The 20,219-nt window shown below is 34.9% G+C and overlaps 1 protein-coding gene across 2 annotated transcripts in view; it reads left to right on the top strand.

The window, feature by feature from the left end:
• Positions 1-20,219, top strand: part of LOC106467957 (transcription factor collier-like) — a 148,532-nt gene that overhangs the window by 80,072 nt on the left and 48,241 nt on the right. The gene's annotated exons all lie outside the window — the stretch shown is intronic.

Below are 20,219 nucleotides of genomic sequence, written 5' to 3' on the forward strand. Positions count from 1 at the left end.
GATCATATAAACACTTTTATTATTATATTAATTATATGATTTGTTTTGGAGCTATACATCATTCATGTTGTCAGGATCATATAAACACTTTTTATTATTATATTAATTATATGATTTGTTTTGGAGCTATACATCATTCATGTTGTCAGGATCATATAAACATTTTTTAAAGACAAAATTGGTTTACTTTGTCAGCATCTGTTTGATTTTACGAAAAGAAAAATACATTTTGAAGTCACTAGAAAGTGAAATACCTTTATCTTATCGATGGACAATCTTTAAGTATTTAGAAACTTATTACTGTCAAAGGTATTGGTAAGTAAGAATCAGATGTAATACTCTACTGCTCGTCTCTGTCAGCTGTTTGGGAAACCTGAACGAGATATGGATGTTATCACGAAGCGCATGAGAAACGACGAAAGTGGATATTATCTAAAATTTCTGACAGCACTCAATATCAGTCACGTGACTTCTTTATCTGTTACGACAGATCGAAACGAGTTCCTACAATTTTGGGATAGATTGTTCGAGCCTGAACTTAAGAGGGGTTTGTAAGTCTGATAGAGTGAAGTCTCGAGTTCTCATGAAAGCCACATGTTTTTTTTTTTCGTCTTTGAATAATCAGAAACCTTATATCACTGGGCACTATTATTATAACTGTTGTGTAACGGACGATACTAGATGGCCTAATGAGCAACTCACTTTTGATCGTTTTACAGGTAAAATTAATCCCAGACACAGGAGCTGAAAACTATCATATCATTAATGGTGTCAATTAGAAATCAGCGTTACGTAATATCTTAGGTTTACTTAATCTACTTGCCAATGCCCATGGAATTTGTTTGTTTCAGTGGAAGATTGCAGAAACAGCTATCTGCGCTGTGACTATCGCTTGGTGTTGGAATAGAATCTCAGCTTTCATCATTATATCTTTTCTTTAGTTAACTTTATAACACTAATTTTATGACTATTTTACAATAGAGTAACATTTTACGATTGGAAATTCTGGTTCTATGTTTTTATGCCAGTGAGGAAGCCAGTAATGTTGGGATTTTATGCTCCAGTTAAGATCGAGACGTCTTAGTCTGTTGTGTGATCATTAGCCGGATCAAGTGGTATGTCCACTTCCATCCCTATCTTGTTTGGTTCGTTTTTCAAGTTCAATAGCCAGCTCCACATAGTTTTGTTATATTTTTTTTCACCTAACTCTTGTTTGTTTACTTTTTTATAAGATGGCGTACGTGGGTTACTAGGTTTTAGAGTGTATTTTAAAGCTTTATAAAACTTGCACAAAATAATAATAAAATAGGTAGTCAAAGATCGTGAAGACTGTTTTTCTCGATGAAATGATGATAAAATTATCGTTTCTACCAAAACTAGATAGGCGCTAGGCCTATTGAAGAAAGATGATAATGAACGGAAATAAGAAATCTCAGTTTTTGGCTATTCGCCGGTTCTCGACTTTGAGACGCTCTGGATAGCTGAAAAGCGGCATATACACGGGAGATAGAACGACTATACGATTCTGATTACCTGTAGAAGTCCATATGACTTGTGTATTGCTTTAATACGGGTGCCCGTGCCATCCATATATAGAGAGTGTTAGTGCACTCTCCGATATAACTGACTTCTACAAATATTTGTTTCGTGTTGCAGTACATTAAACCGTTTTATAATGCTATTTTTATAGACAAGAAAGCAACGTTCGATACACTTTATTTCGAAACAGCAAATAATGAAAATCTTAACTTCTGGGGATATCATTTTAGTTACAAACCTCTGATTGGCATACAAGGTAAACTACGTCACAGATGGAGTTCACTTTACGTGTAGATATCCAATTATCAATGGGATAAATCAAAAGAAGCAATTAGGAATAGTACTAAAAACAGGCAGAAGATACAAAGTTATGAACGGACAAGTAGATCTAGCACAGTGGGGTATGGGGAGGGGTAGGGGACAACCTTTATATCTCTAGCTATAACCGGCAGCAACCACTAGGCGTGACCGTTTGGCCCCAGCTGGACTATCAAGATAATGACCTATCCGGGCAGTTGAAAAGGTTCATCTCATTGCATGATCCTCAATACGTTAACTGATGTCACTGACGGGGGGGGGGGAGAAACTGGAGACGTCAGGGCTGATAGCAAAGTAGAATAATAAACTCAGTACGAGTACTTCAAGTTTTGATCCTTTAACAGTTTCGAAGACAACTGATTTTATATTTCGATCTGACCTGTTTAAAATATAAAACATACCTATATATACATACCTAAAACCCTATTATACAAGGAACACATACCTAAAACCCTATTATACAAGAAACACGTACCTAAAACCCTATTATACAAGAAACACGTACATAAAACCCTATTTTACAAGAAACACGTACCTAAAACCCTATTATACAACAAACACATACCTAAAAACCCTATTATACAAGAAACACGTACCTAAAAGTCTATTATACAACAAACACATACCTAAAACCCTATTATACAAGAAACACGTACCTAAAAGTCTATTATACAAGAAACACATACCTAAAACCCTATTATACAAGAAACACATACCTAAAACCCTATTATACAAGAAACACATACCTAAAACCCTATTATACAAGAAACACGTACCTAAAACCCTATATATTAATAGTCTTTCCAACTTACAATGCCATTTAGTTTGTTTACAATATTCACGAATACTTTGTTACTTCATGGAATTTAACAGTAAGGAAACTCTTCAGTAGGATTGGTAATAAAACATAACCAAAGTCTTTTAATATACAGTATGTGTTTGTTTACATTTCAAAAGCGTTCGGGTAATGGGGTTTTGTATTTCTGGCTTAAATTGACTTTTTTGAACCTACGTGTTTTCCTAACATCATGAATGAAATATTAGTGATATGTTTAATTGATTTGATATGTTCCAAATGTATTAATATCAAACATGCAAAATGTTTTATTCTTTCGCCTTCCATGTTTTGTAAATGAGACGTATTGTAGTCAAAATACGATATACCTAAATGAATATATGCTACATACCTTACTAAAACATTACAAAGAAAAGATGCATCGAACGATTCGCATAAACAAATCAACACGTGGGAGTACTTTACACTTAACGAGCCACATTGAACAATATTTCACATTACAGATCAGTGTGTATGACGTCAGTCGCTTGTGGTAGAACATTTTGAAATCTCGCAGAAACAACTCCTCATAATGACATCAGAAACTGGCATAAACAATTAATAAACCATCAAGCTAACAGGTTGTGTTAATTTTAAGCTGTCTTTGTTCGAATAAGTACAAACTGAGAAACATAACTAATTGTACTAGTACTGCATGTTATCTATATCTTTTAGTCACAGTGCACGTTCCATATTCCATCTTTTTGGTTATTTGATGCAAAGCAGCGAGGCTATTTGAGCCTCCATATTTTGGGATTGACTGAGAATAAATTAATGATTTATATATACCTATCTAGAATTGTTTTTCAATGGGATCATCTGTGGATAAGTGGTGAATGGATGGAGAACCTGAGCCACCAAAGCACTTCAAGTTTGTATTAATAATGAACACAATGCTTGCCACGTGCTATGCAGGGAAGCCAACTCTTTTTTTCATGCTGACTGGACCTCCACCAGTGTAGCTGGGGTATAATACACCTGTCATTGAGCAAATCTCTTGGGGAACCTCTAATTTCCCTAAGCTCAGTATAGGTGATCCAATTTTCTGCTATGACTACTGCCTATTTGCTTCTAACAGCTCGATTCCTGACATCTCTTAGCACACTGCTGAACCTCATCATTTTCTAATCGTACGTAACTCTTTGCCGATCAGACTTACCGTTGGAGTCTAGTGACGTGTCTGGTTAAATTGTCCAATAGCAGCGCCTCTTACAAGTCGGACTTGGCGGGCTCGTGGACTCGGAGAGCTTCGCTACCATCCTTTCCGAAGTAACCGTATTATCACAACGAGGTGATCGAACCCTCTTTCACTACATTATAAATAAATAAGGACGACATACGGTGAGCGGCGCTTCTACTAGATTGGATAGACTGAGCTCATCACTTGTTTGGACAGATAGACAGAACACATGAAGCGCGAGGAACGCCTGAATACGTGCCTACTTGATAAGCACTCTTAGGGCTCTCAATGACCTCCGGAGAACACTTAATGAAGTAAATGGAATCAATTCGGTATCGTACTACGTCAGAAAGTCTACAGGCGAGCTTTAATTTTGTTATTGCCTTTACCTTTGTAATAGCGGGGCGAACGCGCGCCTTTGTAGAGAAGATTATGTCTGTTTAGATTTAGATGTTGCACACGAGCCATAACGTAGGGTGAAAGTTATTACCGCCTGAAATCACTATTAACTTATATATCCGACCTTCTCACCAGACCGGAAAACGTTACTGATACGTTGAATATGTTACTAATTTTGAAAGTTTGTTTATCGAAAGCTTATTTGTATAAAAACAAGAGGGAATCCTCAATACCCGCGGCACTTGAAATTATTTCAGGCTGGATTAAATTTATTTATGAGACCTTTTTTGCTCTTTTTATTAGATATATTGTTGTGCGCCAACAAAATAAAGCGTGGGGCGCTCGTATACACGATTCGATTTTATTACTCATCAGGATCTCTACCAATCTACCCTCAAATTGAAATTTTTTTAGGTAGGATTAGAGTAAATTAATCTATGAGACCTTAGGCGTGGTCAAATACATCAATAGTAAGAGTTTGATTTCCTGAGTCCAAGCTGTAATTAGATCTCAAATCGGTCAATAGATGACGGAGCTATGATCTAAAAGTTTATACTTGAAACAAAACAACACAAAAAAATACAACAAAAACTCAGAGCCGTTCTATGAGCCGCAATGCCGCTGCTAAAAATAAGATATACGTAGAGAAAAATCAACGAGTTGTGTAGAGTTTAAACATCCTGCATCTTAGGTAATAATATGTGGCGTGAAAGCTAAAGTTTGTTTGCGTACTGTGAAGCACAAATCTACACAATATGATATCTGTGCTCTACGCACCGCGGATATCGAAACCCAATTTTTAGCGTTATAAGCCCATTTATTTACTGCCGCGCCACCTGGTGTTGAAACGTAAATAATAACAGTTTTTATTCGATAATTTGTTATCTCAAGTAGCCTCCAGGAAATCACATTCTAATGGGTAGAATATACAAACTAACCAAATTCAATGAAATAGTCGAGTACAGGTTGTGGTTTTAAGACGGTACACTATCAGATTTTCTGTTGACTGAACCGATCTGACCGTTTGTAAATGTTCTGGTAAATCTCTTCATGATATTCGTGTTTTATTGGAAGTACTAACTGTCTTGTATCAGAAGCATGTAAGTTTGTCTGGATTCCCGAGCGATGTATTTATGATAATTGCTGGCCTTTGCTCTGATGTAAGCGACATCTATGCGTTTGCTGTTAATCTGCCAGTTTGCAATATTCACACTAGAAAAATAATGGGTACTGTAACGTTGTTTTTATTTAATGAATTTTGATGGTTTCAGAGTTTCCTCTCAATTGTTAAACAAGAAGGATAATACGTAAAGTATTACGCTTTGGACCAGCACGAGGGTTAGCATCTGTATGTTTATACACTTTGAATATTGTTATGACGACCAGTTTGATATGTTCATACGTTCTGAGTATTGTTATGATGACCAGTTTGACATATTGATACGTTCTGAGTATTGTTATGATGACCAGTTTGACATATTGATACTTTATGAGTATTGTTATGATGACCAAGTATCAATATGTCAAACTGGTCATCATAACAATACTCAGAACGTATCAATATGTCAAACTGGTCATCATAACAATACTCATAAAGTATCAATATGTCAAACTGGTCCTCATAACAATACTCATAAAGTATCAACATGTCGAACTGGTCATCATAACAATACTCATAAAGTATCAATATGTCAAACTGGTCATCATAACAATACTCATAAAGTATCAATATGTCAAAGTTCTGAGTATTGTTATGATGACCAGTTTGACATATTGATACGTTCTGAGTATTGTTATGATGACCAGTTTGACATATTGATACGTTCCGAGTATTGTTATGACGACCAACTCGACTGATGGTGGACATCTTTCTGAGTAAGTTGGAGGTCTGATTCAGTACTCTAATCGGTTAGGCTTACAACTTCCTCCGTGTACACGTATAATTCGAAAGGTAATAACGATAAAAATGAACCTCATATTATATTAACTATACGCGTAGTTATAATGATGTATAAGATAGATATGCTCATTATGTCATATCACAGACACGTGTTTGATGTTTCATTTGTACACGTACCTTTAGAGTGAGACGTAGAACTTAGCGTTCCCTTAGGCGGGAATTCTTTGTTCCGGTAATTACCGACCAAGTAAGAATCTGGTCTTATTCTAGGCACGCTTGAGTGACAAAGTTTAATAGAGTTTCTCAAGGTTGTAGTTTCCACGAGATGAGGTGGTCTTTAAACAATCAGTTTTTACGCTTCTTGGGGTAAGAAGAGAGCCAGCCTTTTGTTAGTACTTCCACTTCAGAAGGCCTTGCATCAAAAGATGCACCTTTAACTTAGCTTCGCGGAACACACTTTCCCTCGGGAGGATATAATCAATTATGTTAATTATTCGCAAGTGATGATGAAGCTGTGTTGGGAGAAGTCTCCAAGGAAACGCGAAGTAGAGCACAAGTCTCCAAGGAAACGAGAAGTACAGTACAACAATCCACGCCACTACATGCACTAACGACACCGAATCGTACACTACATAATTGGTTTGGCTAGACCGTTAAAAAGATTACTCTGTATCTTTTGTGTTTCTAATAGACCAATCTTTATATTGCCGTAGAAAGGTCTTCAAGGTGGGTTCATCGGGACAGAAAAAAAAAGAACAAAAACCCCAAGCCGTGAAAGACAACCAGAAAATCTCATAATTGAAAAGATAAGACTTACAGCAAACTATAAAAATATAAACAATATTGGATTACGAGACAGAAATGAAAATATTTCCAGCAAAGGAAATTTGTGAAAATTTAGTGATTAAATTAAACTAATAGAAATAGCAAAATATATTTTTGGGAACTAATATTCTTATTCTTCTGTGCTTTCTAAATGTGGATAAAGAATGCTTTAGCTCAGTAGGTAACATTAAGTCAGCTCAGTAGGTAACATTAAGTCAGCTCAGTAGGTAACCTTAAGTCAGCTTAGTAGGTAACATTAAGTCAGCTCAGTAGGTAACATTAAGTCAGCTCAGTAGGTAACATTAAGTCTTGAGAAGAGTATATAGATTTTTGTCTTTACTTATTTTGGTGTCATGTCTATACGCGCTAATATTTTTTGGAATTGTTAAGGTAATATCAGCATCATTTACCAACATCTCCATTTCCAATTGTTAAGGTAATAGCAGCATCATTTACCAACATCTTCATTTCCATGTTCTATAATCTATAGCTTTACGACATTTTATGTTTATGGTAGATTTTCGTTTTTTGTTTTCTTTCCATTTGGCTCTAAAGGAAAATGAATCTCTTTTCAGTGTTTGCTAACATGTTTGGTTCATGTGTCGTCTTTCAAATTTGGATTTCAATCAAATTTCGGCGTCTCAACGGGGAGCTTCTCTCGAAGTGTTTACTCTTCTTAAATGACGACATTTACGACCCAGCCGAAGGGTTCGGGCTGACAGCAGCTGTTTTCTGGGTTTGTATTGGTTGTCATCTTATTTCAACAGTTTCTTTCCGCCCCAGCTCGTTTCGACCGATACACTGAAGAGACGAGCCGCAGTAACGTTAGGCCTGCACTTCGTTGGGAATGTGGCCTTATCGCGCGGACAGCAGAAATTGCTTCGATATTTCTGATCTCAGGTTGCTTTCTCTCTCTCTCTTATTCATCTATTCCATTCATCCAGTACAAGAGACAAGAACGTGGCGGTTTAGTCTACGCCCAAAATCTGGGGTGGAAAGGAAGAGAAAATATACGCTTTTTGATAGATTAAAATAGGAGCATCTATATAGCGAGAATTGCAATAACAAATAAGAAAACTAAATGAGTAACATAAACTTGACTGTTGTTACATCAAAACCTAACAAGGAAAGGACAGATAAACAAATATGATTAAACTAGCAGAGACCTGCAAAACATTTGTGGTCAAATTAGTATCTTTATTGTAACAGTACTTCTTTGATTAAGCCTTTATTAAGTACGGCCTATATTAGATAAAGTGATAAACTAACACTGTAACTTGTGTCCGTGTTTTTGTTTTAGTTTAGTGAGGGCTAAACTCTACCGTACTTAATACTATCAATAAATAAACTTATAATGTTCTTCTAAGATCCAACGTTAGACCTTTTTAAAACTTTGATAAGCTTTTAATACGTCGTTATACAAAATATTTACTAAAGTATATTTACATCCGCCTTTTGTTTACATCCGTTGAAATGAAGTGCGCGCGCATGCGCATTTAGATATTAAGATACGCGCGTATTTTGAGGACAGATAAAAACTGAGTATTATTATGATAGATACATGACTATGCCCGCTAAGACACGAGTAGAACATGTACTGTATAATAACGATTACAGTATATAAAAAATAAATCTATAAAAACGATTTAACCCTTGTTGACAAAGAGCTAAGTAATGACATTCATTGACCTTTACCGGTTAACATTACCGTCAAAGAAGTATAAACTTAGTTAATGTGAGGTTGTGGAGTAGACATGATGAGTGTAACCGTTCTCTATCGCCAGGGGAAGAACCTCCAAGTGTTTGTTATATTTGTACTTATTTTGTTTGTTCCTCACGTGTTTCATAGAATACTGAACATAATTATTTCAAATCGAACAGGAAATTAATAAATAATATGATCCATACTATAGTAATAAAACTGCATTATGGATACAGTTTCAGTCGGAACCTATCTAGGATCTTAAAAACTGATGGTCAAAATATCATGCTGAACTCTACTGTGGCTTTTATAATGTGTCAAATGTGTTCGTAGTGAAGATAACAAGTGGGAGGTGTCAGACAGGACTTAGTGAAGATAGTGTTAGAAAGGACTTGAAGATAATGTCAGAATGAGACTTAGAGAAGATAACAAGTGTGAGGTGTCAGACAGGACTTAGTGAAGATAGTGTCAGGTTGAGGTGTCATACAGCAAGTAGAGAAGATAGTGTCAGGTTGAGGTGTCATACAGCACGTAGCGAATATGGTGTCAGGTTGAGGTGTCACTCTGGAGTTAGTAAAGATAGTGTCAAGTTAAAATGTCATACAGGACGTACGGAACATAGTGTCAAGTTAAAATGTCATACAGGACGTACGGAACATAGTGTTAAGTTAAAATGTCATACAGGACGTACGGAACATAGTGTCAGGTTGAAGTGTCAAACAGGTCTTAGGGAAGATAGTGTCAGGTTGAAGTGTCAAACAGGTCTTAGGGAAGATAGTGTCAGGTTTAAGTGTCATAACGGACTTAGTGAAGATAGTGTCAGGTTGAAATGTCATACAGGACGTAGGAAGATAATGTCAGGTTGAAGTGTCAACAGGACTTAGTGAAGATAATGTCAGGTTGAAGTGTCAAACAGAACTTAGTGAAGATAATGTATAGTTGAAGTGTCATAACGGACTTTGGGGAGATAGTGTCAGGTTGAAGTGTTATACAGCACGTAGGGAAGATGATGTCAGGTTGAAGTGTCATAACGGACTTAGCGAAGATAATGTCAGGTTGAAGTGTCAAACAGGACTTAGTGAAGATAATGTCAGGTTGAAGTGTCAAACAGGACTTAGTGAAGATAATGTATAGTTGAAGTGTCATAACGGACTTAGTGGAGATAGTGTCAGGTTGAAGTGTTATACAGCACGTAGGGAAGATGATGTCGGGTTGAGATGTCACTCTGAAGTTAGTAAAGATAGTGTCAGGTTGAAATGTCATAACGGACTTAGTGAAGATAGTGTCAGGTTGAGGTGTCACTCTGAAGTTAGTAAAGATAGTGTCAGGTTGAAATGTCATACAGGACGTAGGGAAGATAGTGTCAGGTTGAAGTGTCATAACGGACTTAGCAAAGATAGTGTCAGGTTGTAAACAAAACTTTATATGCACACTGTTGAGTAGTAAACAAACCAACTGGAGAGTAGTAACAAGCCACCAAAGCACTTGAGAAAGTCGGTAGAGTAAAAACAAAAATTCACAAAACCACAAATTTTTCAATCTTACTATTTGACTGACTGACTAACTAACGTTGTTGGAAAGGCATAGCTCTGTCCTGCTTTCACCTTATGCAAATCTAAATGCACCTGAATATATTACGCTACCTTGGCTAAGAGCGTTTTTTAATATTACTTATAACCTTGGTAATACCAATAACCATTCTGTAACACTAATAACGGACTAACATATTCTATGATTACAAGCACGCTCTGTTAGTTGACAAATGACAACCAGCCCCCATATCACGTGCGAGTGCATTATTGCTTATGCGTACGCGCTACGTGATCAACCCGCAGCTGTATCGGCTAAATAAAAAAATATGAACTACATACAGTCTCTAGATCTAGGTTCTATCTACGACCTAACCTTCAAATCAAAGTTTTTAGTTCTATATATCCGACTCGAGGGTTCTGTGTTGGACGAAGCAATTCTATCATAGCAGTGCTCGGCATGGCCAGGTGGTTAGGGTGCTCGACTCGCAATCTGTGGGTCGCGGGTTCAATCCCCCGTCCCACCAAACATGCTCGCTCTTTCAGCCGTGGGGGGCATTATAATGTTATGGTCAATCCCACTATTCGTTGGTAAAAGAGTAGCCCAAGATTTGGCGGTGGGTGGTGATGACTAGCTGCCTTCCCTCTAGTCTTACACTGCTAAATTATGAACGGCTAGCGCAGATAGTCCTCGTGTAGTTTTGCGCGGAATTCAAAAACAAACAAACAAACTATCATAGCAGTCTCCTACGTGAGGATGAACGCTACCACTGCTGAAGTCTGACATGGCTTTGTTCGAGCGCTCTGGACTGAAAACAAGAATAATAGGTTATATAATTTACCTTTGCATTCTTTTCAAACTAAGAATGAATTATCGACATCTAAGATTTTACTGGAAAACGTGCAATTTTTAAAATATCCTTTCAAGGAAACAAGACCAAAGAAAAAGAGAACATATTATTTTGACAACCCTAAAAAGTCTAGAGATAAGGCTAGAAACTGTAATACTTTATAAGTGAAACAAGCCCTAGTCATTAATCCAGCCAAAGAAAATGCTGCCACTCTGGCTAGATGAAATAAAAACTGTAGCAAAAATACCAGTACTTCTATTAAATATATGGGAAATATTGGTATTAGATAACCAATACACAAAACTGAAGTACAAGAAATGAGGTCTACTGAAGACAGAATTAGGTAAAATAGATATAAGCCAGGAAATGTTGAGAGATAGCACCAAGAAAAGCTACGAGAAGGATAGGTCTAGTGCCCAGTCACTCTCGAGACTTAGTACCAGAAAAAAAAGAAAAGAAAAAACTAAGAGACAACTGTAAAAAAAAGTAAATAAAAAAATAAGGACTAGGAATGGGAGCACCAAAAAGTAAAGAAACAAGGTAAGAAAGGGCGGGATAACAATACAACACTTGGTGAGTTTTGACACGATGCAACCTCAAAGTGGGTGTAGCCCTCATTCCGCCATTCCTACTTCGTGTTTTACTTTGATCCAATTATAGACTTGAATTGAGTTGTATCAGTAGCTAATCTTTTCTAAATACTCAACAAATTTTAAAATTTCAAAAATCAGCGATGTTGATACTATTCTTTTGGCCCACCCCTTACCAATCAGATAGCTATAAGGTCTCTCATGAGCAAAGTAGGACTATTGGAACTTCCTATCTCACTTCCGACATCAAGCACCCCTTATAATGTGATGCATGTTGTTAGGCTCACATAATTTGATTACATACATGTATTTGTAATTGGTTGCTGAAACAAAGTTTATAACAGAGATATTTAGATATATATATGCCTATAATTTAGTTTGAACAATTACCAAGTTATAAAAACACACGAAGTAGAAATGGGAGGAACGATGGCCACACCCACTTTGAGGTTGTACTTTGTCAAAAACCACAAAGTGTTTTAGGATCATCTCATCCATCCCTACCTTGTTTCCTTATTTTTTGGTGCTCCAATTTCTAATTTCCTTTATTTATTTATTTTTTACACTTGTAAATTAGACTACAGATAAGAGAAGACTATAACAAAGAGAAAGTAAGATTCGTGCTTGTTTTTAGTAATAAAAAATGAGATAAAACAGTTTTTAGTACTTCTATTAAATATATGGGAAATATTGGTAGTAGATAACCAATACAAAAAAACTGAAGTACAAGAAATAAAGTCTACTGAAGACAGAATTAGTTGAGATAGACATAAGTCTTCTGAAGTTTACGTTTAAAAATAGAACGATTTTAAGTCATCTCAAGGGCGTGTTTAAAAATGAAGCATATATAGTTTGTCAATTATGAAGCTTAATAAGCAACTGTCATGAGTGTTTTCAATTATATGTTTAAAATACATGGCTGATAGGCCTACTCGATTATCATTGGAAAAATACAGGGAACATAAGTCTACTAAGTGTGTTCTTTAACATACAAAGATTATGGACCTGTTCAAGTGTTCATTAAAGACTAAAATGATACGGTTTTACTACAGTGTATATCTAAACTATAATGGTTACGGGTTTGCTAAAGTGTGTATCTAAACTATAATGGATACAGGTTTACTGAAGTGTGTTTCTAAACTATAATGGATACGAGTTTACTGAAGTGTGTATCTAAACTATAATGGATACAGGTTTACTGAAGTGTGTATCTAAACTATAATGGATACAGGTTTACTAAAGTGCGTATCTAAACTATAATGGATACGAGTTTACTGAAGTGTGTATCTAAACTATAATGGATACAGGTTTACTGAAGTGTATATCTAAACTATAATGGATACAGGTTTACTGAAGTGTGTTTCTAAACTATAATGGATACGAGTTTACTGAAGTGTATATCTAAACTATAATGGATACGAGTTTACTGAAGTGTGTATCTAAACTATAATGGATATGGGTTTACTAAAGTGCGTATCTAAACTATAATGGATACGAGTTTACTGAAGTGTGTATCTAAACTATAATGGATACAGGTTTACTGAAGTGTGTTTCTAAACTATCATGGATACGAGTTTACTGAAGTGTGTATCTAAACTATAATGGATACGGGTTTATTGAAGTGTGTATCTAAACTATAATAGATACGGGTTTACTGAAGTGTGTTTCTAAACTATAATGGATACGAGTTTACTGAAGTGTGTATCTAAACGATAATGGATACGAGTTATACTGAAGTGTGTATCTACTGTAAACTATAATGGATACGAGTTTACTGAAGTGTGTATATAAACTACAAAAGGCATTCGTTTAATACATTGTATATTTCAATATGTAATAAATACAATTGTAAATAATAGTGCATATCAGATACTCGAAACAAAAACAAAAAATGATTTATTAACAGCCACTTTAGACTGACAAATAAGAATTGTATTAAAACGCCTAAGTTGAAACAGTAAATAAAAAACGTCTCTTGCTACATTTATCTCGTGAAAAGCCCTCTATATTTCTAACCGGGTCTCTTTTATTCGTTAGTTGCTACATTTATCTCGTGAAAAGCCCTCTATATTTCTAACCGGGTCTCTTTTATTCGTTAGTTGCTACATTTATCTCGTGAAAAGCCCTCTATATTTCTAACCGGGTCTCTTTTATTCGTTAGTTGCTACATATGCAGGTTTGCTCAGTATTCAGCCCGTACATTAAAACGATCTAATCCAATTGTCACTATCTACATATTATCTATTATAATTAGGTTTAACTAAACGCAGGTTAACGAGGAGAGATGGTACTTAACGCTGTAATTACAAATCAACTTAAAAGGTAATCGAATTTTATCGGTGCTGTTGTAAACTCCATATAGCAGCTGACCTTTTAGAAAAGGAATATCTATCCTTTGATATATTAAACTGTTTTTGTTGCTATACATTTCTAATTAATATACATGAATACGAAGACATTTTTCTGGCAGTCGGTGCGTCTCATTGTTGGATCAGTTATCGTTTGATATCATTGGTGCTAGACAGTTTTTACATGGTAACGTAATGTCGTTTCAGATACGGGTTGGTTGCTAACTTTTCAAAATGTACATGTCAACTTTTCCGATTAGTTTAAAATAGTGTTTTGGAAAACCTTTTTTTAGAGTTCTCTGTAAAGTTGTATATACAAATCACACCAACTGTTTTGAATATCTTTCAGTTACCAGTATCACTGGGACTGGCCCTCTCGCGGCAGATGGTGTCGAACCATTATTTCCAGTCCGCTGTAACCATACCCTATCGATGGCACCTAGATCACTAGCTTTGATTGATATTTTATATTCACGGTGTTTAGTAACACCTGCCGCTTGTAGAGAGGGTGCACGTGCGTATCAACGGTCAGTACGCGCGCAGAACCCACGAAACTTCCGGCTGTGAAGAAAAGCATCACGTCGTGATGCCGATCAATCTTAGTTTAGTCCTGTCAGGCCTACTGTTGTCTCATTTTTTACTTCTTTCACATAGTGAGCCAATTAGACGGTAGGGTGTCTAAATACGGGCGTGAAACACACGAGAAAATTGGCTGATTTTCCTAGCGACCAGCGACACTAACCGAAGGGGGGCGAGGTAGCTTATGAACAACTTTTCCTTTCATGTTAATACTTTTACAATATACATAATCTCGAGGTTTATTGAAAATAAATCCTAGGTGTCCCTCTTTGTTTGCAGTGAAACCATGTTAGCCCTACACGACAGAAGGTGACTCACCCTCGAGCGCGGAGAAGCTATGGTTCGTAACGAAGAGTAGAACAGAGACAGATGAGAACGAATTTCTTAACGTCAAAATTTGATGTACATGTTTATTGAACTTATCTATGTTATTCGTGTGTATAACCAATTTTTGCAGTTAGCTAATTTTTCATCAATATACCGTTGACGTACTTTTAAAAAATATCCTTGTAAGTTTGTCGTGATTTAGTGCTGATGTAGAGAAACAGAAATATGAAGTCACTTTTAGTGCTGATGTAGAGAAACGGAAATATGAAGTCACTTTTTAATCATTTATAACGCCTCCTGCTGGGACAGATTTTATTTGCGTGTGTAAGTTTCCAGTTATTATCTACATCTCAAGACATAAAATGTTCTATGGATTACGTTCTCTATCATCGACCTGCTAGGTGGGCAAGTGAATGCTCTTAATAACATAATCTTGCCATGCTTGACCGATTGTGTTATGGCATATGTTATGAAGTATTAACAACCATATTTTACATTAAATTACATATCACATCAGAATGAAAAACTACAGCACTAAGGTACTAAACCTTATGAAAAAGCTAAATAAATTGCCTCAAATAAATATCGGAAGATATAATGGTGTTTGTGCTTAAACAAAACTGTCTTTAAATATCAGAGGATATAATGGTGTTTGTGCTTAAACAAAACTGTCTTTAAATATCGGAGGATATAATGGTGTTTGTGTTTAAACAAAACTGTCTTTAAATATCGGAGGATATAATGGTGTTTGTGTTTAAACAAAACTGTTTTTAAATATCGGAAGATATAATGGTGTTTGTGCTTAAACAAAACTGTCTTTAAATATCAGAGGATATAACAGTACTTGTGATTAATTAAACAAAACTGTCTTTAAATATCGGGGGATATAATTGTGTTTGTGCTTAAACAAAACTGCCTTTAAATATCAGAGGATATAATGATGTTTGTGCTTAAACAAACTGTCTTTAAATATCGGAGGATATAACAGTACTTGTGATTAATTAAACAAAACTGTCTTTAAATATCAGAGGATAAAAAGGTGTTTGTGTTTTAATAAATCTGCACCTTCATATAAAACATAAAAAACTCACTATCACAGACGTAGTCGGGCTTATGAACGCTGATATAGCTCACATTTCTACAATTACGAGCATGTTTCAGGATTTGTTATTTTAAATGAACAAACATATCTTCTGTTACATAGTTTTTACAGCATTATTTTCTTTTCTTAAAACGTAACCATCTTCAGTTCTTATTGAACAGTTATTATTATGGATACAAAACGTTTAATATTTATCTAACATCAACATTTAAAAAGATGGTAACGCAAATGGCTTGCTACAACACACACAAAAGCAAAGAAGGAAATATGGTTTTAACAGCTGAGGGTAATCTTGAACATGTTACACGTAGCAGGTATAGAGAAAGTTACTTAACCTGATTTGGGATGGTCTTTTATTCTTATTTAGACGGGTCTTCCTATGGTGAGAGGTCAAAGGGCATGTAATCATGTTGATGGACTTACATTCAACATTTTATTGATCTACTGTTTTTTGAATGTATGTCAATAAGTTTGGTATCAGATTATAATATTATAATTCAAATTTTAGTATTGTACATTAGTTAATTTCTTAGTTTAAAATAAGTGTTTAAAAAAATCCTAAATATCAATTTTTGTGTGCCACGTGGTATGTTGAATGCAGCATTGTTTCAAATTAGATGTTTGTGATGTTCAAATACGAAGTCAATAGTTTCTTCGAATTAAAAACTCAAATTACCGATATTGACAAGCTAGAATATAACATAAGAACCACCTATCCTTTCTATTTTCTGATATATTATATTCAGTGAATCAACCAAAATGGCCCCGCTCACCTCTTCCATTTTTAGAAATTCTTGCTTACGTACACCTACTTTGCTCTCTGATGTACGTATAACCAATCGAAAGCTCAGTTGTTATCCCAGGTGGTTTTATCAGCCTGTGCGAAGTGTTTGCGCGGGAAAACCTTCCTTTTCATGGTATAATCAAAGTTGAGAGTTAAGAGATAATACAGCTCGAAATAACATATTTTTTAGAGCCAAATACAGCTTAGTTAGTAAGCCTGATAAATTATAGAAGAATTCTGTGGTATTGATATAGTAATTTATGACTTTTTGCTATTATATATGTATATATAAAACTTTAAAATATATTTTGTTTTACATCCTCCACGTGCAAAATTTGAAAAGAACTTATCTGTAAATTGTAATAACATATGTATGTACATATGAAATGCGATTGTATTTTACAAAATACTGGTCCACTAGAGAAACCCAAGGCAGATCACTTTGTAAAGGCCGGTTTTATACTATTGGATACAGTAACATGAGTGCACGTGCATCGCGTCATTGCAACTTCTATAATGTTTAGTCAGACACGGCTGAAAGGTCAATAAAATAGAAATGATAAATATATATTGATGTATAATTTTGTAATACTTAAGCTATTTAGACTAAACATTTGTGGTTTCATGTTATAATTTGTAGTCATTTTAGAACCAAAAAAGCGTAATTTGTATTTATTTCCTAATTTTTTATGGTCGTTACGAGATCAGTCAAATGGCCAAACCCATACAGATACAATAGTGAAAGTAACAGATGAAATACAAAGTTTTTCTAAAAAAACGTTTGATAATTATGGAGGTTACAAAGATTTCGCATGTGAAATTTGACAATTTTCTGATGCAGAAAAGTATTTTTAATCTTAAAATCAAAATTACTTTGCATGTTGGACAGTCAACATTCGAAAATGAAAAAAATGCACGAGCAAATCATTACTTTAAAAACCTTAAAACTTAATACAAAAATTTTATATTTTGTGCACGAAAGCCTGGTAATGTTTACTGATAATTTACAAAATTTCGTGAAGGTACTCTTAATGTATTAAAAGTTATAATATGGAAACTATAACAAGCACAATAATGGTTACGAGGTCGGTCCTTAGGACCGAGCCCGTAGTGAGATGTCTTCCGTTGCACAGTTTTTAAAGCATAATTTTCTTTTCTTAAAACGTAATTATCTTCAGTTCTTGTTCAACGGTTATTATTATGAATATAAAACGTTTAATATTTACTTAACATCAACAATTTAAAAGATGATAACACAAATGGCTTGCTACAACACACACAGAAAAGGGGAAGGAAATGTGGTTTTAACAGCTGAGGGTAATCTTGAATATGTTACACATAGCAGGTATAGGGAAAATGACGTAACCTGATTTGGAATTGTCCTTTACGTACAGTGGTACTAATATCAGCAAAGGATCCTGCACCAAAGGAGATCTTTGTTTGTAGCAAGCATAACTCTATGCTTCAAAGAGGACTTGATCACCTTAAACTTTAAAAGTACAAAACGCGTGGAAAAAATCGAGTAACGGTGAAAAATACGAAATATTAATTGTACCAATACTGGGATAGGAGCATGGCACTGCTTCACTCACAAAGGACTCTGTAGTGGTCCTGGGTCGGTTTTGTACTTGGGAGCTGTTTCTTTAAAAAAACTGCTTCTCCAGCCATACATATCACAAGTGTGGTTAAATCTTGGTTTTCGGGATAGAAATAGGAACCTGGTGCTGTCTGTAATCTCGATGTTACAGCGAAGACAACCTGTAGGCTTGTGGAGTCACAAAAAGCTTCGAATTATTCGTTTTTGTTTCTGATTTTTTAAATCGTGTAACTGCAATTTATTTTGGGATTTTGTGTTCTTATTGACGTCTGGTTATTGTTTTAAACTTGAAGTTTAATCATAACCATAAGTATAAGTGATTAGCAACCCTCAATATGGGAAGGAGATTACTTGCTTAATTATACTCGACTCTTTTGTTTCTTGGTAATAGATGTTAGTACTTAAAGTTAGATTTGGAAGATCACAATTTTACTTCTTTAGGTGTTAGTAGAAACAGTTAGATTATGGTGATCATAATTTTACATCTTTAGGTGTTAGTAGAAACAGTTAGATTATGGTGATCACAATTTTACATCTTTAGGTGTTAGTAGAAACAGTTAGATTATGGCGATCACAATTTTACTTCTTTAGGTGTTAGTAGATACAGTTAGATTATGGCGATCACAATTTTACTTCTTTAGGTGTTATTACAAACAGTTAGATTATGGCGATCACAATTTTACTTCTTTAGGTGTTATTACAAACAGTTAGATTATGGGGATCACAACTCTACTTCTTTAGGTGTTAGTACTTACAGTTAGATTATGGCGATCACAATTGTTGTTATGGTTTTATACGATCAGCTAAGCCTCATTATTGGTTAGTTACTATTTTTTATCACTAAATACTGATTAGTAACTAATTTATATCCTACGTTTCCACTGCTGATCTAATACTGTCTTCAAAGAAGTTCTGAGAAGAACTGTGTTTGCAGTGGTGGTGCTGAGAATCGATTCTGGATTTTTTTAATAGAAATTCTGATGTGTTACTCAAGATATGAAGCAGCGTATTAAGCAACAGGACCGTGTAAAACTGATCGAAACGACGTATTAGGCATCAAGACGGAGCGAAACGGCGCTTTAGGCACGAGGACTCAGTAAAATTGAGCGAAACTGCGTATTAAGCACCAGTATTGGGTAAAACTGAGCGAAACGGCGTATTATGGATGTGGACTGAGTGTAGGAATAGTTAAATCAGAATATTATTTTGATGGCAGACGCTAGTAGCAAACGATAAGTAATAATCGTCCAAAAATATAGTAAATATTTTTTTACTTATTACTGTACGTTTTCTCATCCAATAATTTACACATTTGTTAGGGGACATTATTAGGCCTAGTTTTATAAACGAAAACTGTATGTAGGCCTTATATGTAATGTTATCAATCATATAACACGCTTCCTGAAAACTCCACATCTTTAATTATTACATCTGAAATATCATATATATTCACACATCTTTTATTCTCTGATATATATATATATATACATATTTATATCTAACACAAAAAATAATTATTGGATGTGCTATATTTCTAACAACACAAAACGTACTTTGAAACTCCACATGTTTAGTTGTTAAATATATAATATTCCTTAATCATATAAAACTCACACTGTAAAATGATGAATTTGTTTATTAGGTATATAATATTATTTAATCACATATATAACGTACTCCTGAAAGTTTCATATCTTTAATTGTTAGATATTTAATAATTTTCTAACTGTACAAAATACAGTCTGAAAGTTTCATATCTTTAATTGTTAGATATTTAATAATTTTCTAACTGTACAAAATACAGTCTGAAAGTT

The sequence above is a fragment of the Limulus polyphemus genome, unplaced genomic scaffold (genome assembly GCF_000517525.1).
Source record: "Limulus polyphemus unplaced genomic scaffold, Limulus_polyphemus-2.1.2 Scaffold2810, whole genome shotgun sequence".
Classification (NCBI taxonomy): domain Eukaryota; kingdom Metazoa; phylum Arthropoda; class Merostomata; order Xiphosura; family Limulidae; genus Limulus; species Limulus polyphemus.